The 2,874-nt window shown below is 43.3% G+C and overlaps 1 non-coding gene across 1 annotated transcript; it reads right to left on the bottom strand.

Annotated features, from left to right (window-relative positions):
• Window positions 1-2,539: 2,539 nt before the first annotated feature.
• trnas-gcu (transfer RNA serine (anticodon GCU)) lies at window positions 2,540-2,621 on the bottom strand. Its single transcript has one exon. It is a non-coding gene; the product is annotated as a tRNA-Ser (tRNA).
• Window positions 2,622-2,874: the final 253 nt, after the last annotated feature.

The raw sequence follows: 2,874 nt of genomic DNA, 5'->3' as shown, positions 1-2,874 counted from the left end.
GGCAGGTTTGACTTATCTCCAGCAGAACATGTTTGAGCACCAGAGGACAGAATGCAAATGGTTTGTCCACGTAACACGCGGAGACGAAATGAAGATAATCTTTCAAGAAGTTGGACAGATTGAAGCCGTCACATGAATTTATCCCAATTCAGGCGATCTCATGGGTGCAGAATACAAAAGGTAAAGGATGCTGCATTGTCCTGGAAACAAACTCATGGTTTACCGCCGGCAGGCAAGGGTTTCACACTGAGCCACCAATGCACACACCGCTGCAGACTGCACGTGTAACGTTGGATACATGTCTGGAACATGCAGACTGGCAGAGTTCCGGTTTGTCCACCTCAAAAATTTCAAGAATTGCCTTCAAGCTGCACCTTAAAATCTGCTCAATCACAGAATTTGGAGATTTATACTATTTTTCTTTGCATGCATCTCGATATCTCTGTCTGCGTTTCTTCCCTCTCTGCCTTTCCCCCTGATGGACTTATCCAGCTTCTTTGAACGGCCAGACGGGTTTCTGGAACGCCCAGGTTTCCAGACTGTAGAATCTTCAGTCCATTTATTGTATTTCGACAGGATGATCTTTGCTATGTTTCCGTCTCCGTTTTCAGAAAATATAAGCCCAGATGGGATTTCATCTCCACGGGTCCCGTCACCTTCGGGTAATGGGAATGAACCCAATCTATCATTCGGTCTTAATATCTGTATTCTCATTGCTTAAGAATAAAATTACGAGGTTACAGTTATTTTGAGGACACATTTTAGAAATTAACACATAACAGACTTATTCGAAAACTAGAAGCACGTAATTAGCTAAAGGATAGGAGGCAGAGAGTCGTGGTGAACAGATGTTTTTCTGACTGGAGAGAAATATGCAGTGGGATCACCCAGGGGTCGGTATGAGGACTATTGCTTTTCTTGTTATATATACATGACTTGGATGTAGGAATAGGGAGTACAGTTTCGAAATTTGTGGATGATACAAAACTTGGCAACTTAGAGCATAGTGAGGAAGATAGTAGCAGACTTCAGGAGAACATGGACAGACTGGTGAAATGGGCAGTCACGTGACAGATTTAACGCCGATCAGTGTGAAGTCATGCACTTTTGGAAGAAGAACAAGAAGAGGCAGTATAATCTAAATGGGACAATTTATGGGGGTTGCAAGAGCAGAGGGACCTGGGGGAGCATATTCACAAAACAGGGCAAGTTGATAAGGTAGTTAAAAAGCGTATGGGATATTTGGCTTTGTAAATGGGGGCATTGAATTTAAATACAAGGAAGTCACACAAAACGTTTACAAATCACTGGTTAGGCCTCAGCTGGAATATATTGTACACTTCTGGGCACCATACTATACGAAGGATGAAAAAGGATTGAAGGGGATTCAGAGCAGGTTGACCTGGATGATAACAGGGATGAGGGACTTCAGTTATATGGAGAGATAGGAGAAGCTGGGATTATTCTCCTTACAGCAGAGATGGTTAACGGGAGACCAAAGAGAGGTATTCAAAATAATGAGGGGTTTTGAAATAGCAAGCAGGGAGAAATTGTTTCCTCTGGCAACTGGGTCGGTAACCAAAGATCATAGATTTAAAATAATTGTCAAAATAACCAGAGAGGAATTTAAGAGATTTTTTTTCAAACAGAGGGTTTGTTAAGATCAGGAACGCACTTCCTGAAAGGGTGGTGGAAGCAGATTCCACAGGATCATTCAAAAGGCAATTGGACATGTACTTGAGGAGGACTAATTTGCAGGGTTATGGGGAAAATCTGGGGTGTGGGTCTAATTTGGACAGGACTTCGAAAAATCGCCGGCACAGGTACGATGGCCGAATGGCCTCCTTCTATGCTGTAAGATTCTATGATTCAATGATTACCTTCTGAATCGTTGGAATTGATAATATTTAGTGTTGTGGAGCCAAGAAAATTATAACCATGATATTCGGCTTCTCCATTCCCTTATGAATATCGCAGATTATAATGTCCAGGCGGGGGTGGGACTGAATGGTGGATAGAGTGCGGAGATTGGGATGGAAGCCCAGCAGAATGAACTTGATGTCAACAGCAGGCGGTGAACCTTCTTCTCCAGAGAGGATCTTCATTTCAGTTCAGAAGGAAAAAGGTATCAAGATAATCGGGTGAAATAGACACGGAATGAACCGGGACTGACAGCACATCCCTTTGAAACAGACACAGGCACGGAATGATCCAAGACTTACAGCACATCCCTTTTAAACAGACACAGACACGGAAAATTTCCGTGACTGACAGCACATCCCTTTTACACCGATCGAGACACGGAATGATCCGGACATAAATCATAATTATGGTACATAAATTTCTCTTACGTTGACTACAAGATTTACTCGTTTTACAACGACACCACTGTCCACTTTTATTATTCGCGACCTTGCAATCTCAATACCTTCTTGGTCGGAACTGTTGCTGATTTCAGCAAACAATGCAAAAACTTCCTTCTGCCGTTTGCCGACCTTCTGGATGGACTGAATGAAAGAAACAAGATTAAACACAACGTCGACGAGGATGAAACTCGAACCCACGCGTGCAGAGCACAATGGATTAGCAGTCCATCGCCTTAACCACTCGGCCACCTCGTCGCATGCGCAAATTTGCGAAAGCACCTTTATTCAAAATGAAAATACTGCCGATGTTGCCAAACTGAAATAAAACCGGACATCCTCAGCAGGTCAGGCAGAATCTTTAGATACAGAGTTAACATTTCATGTAGATGACCATCACATGATATTCTATTACAATCCTGACTTGCGCCTTGCAGATGGTGGGACGGCTTTGCGGTGTCAGGAGGTGAGTTCCTCGGCGCAGAATATCCAGCCTCTGACCTGCTCTTGT

This window comes from Heptranchias perlo, chromosome 20, assembly GCF_035084215.1.
Source record: "Heptranchias perlo isolate sHepPer1 chromosome 20, sHepPer1.hap1, whole genome shotgun sequence".
Taxonomy (NCBI): Eukaryota; Metazoa; Chordata; class Chondrichthyes; order Hexanchiformes; family Hexanchidae; genus Heptranchias; species Heptranchias perlo.
Note: the sequence above shows the minus strand (reverse complement) of the source record. Positions and strands in the feature narration are given on the sequence as shown.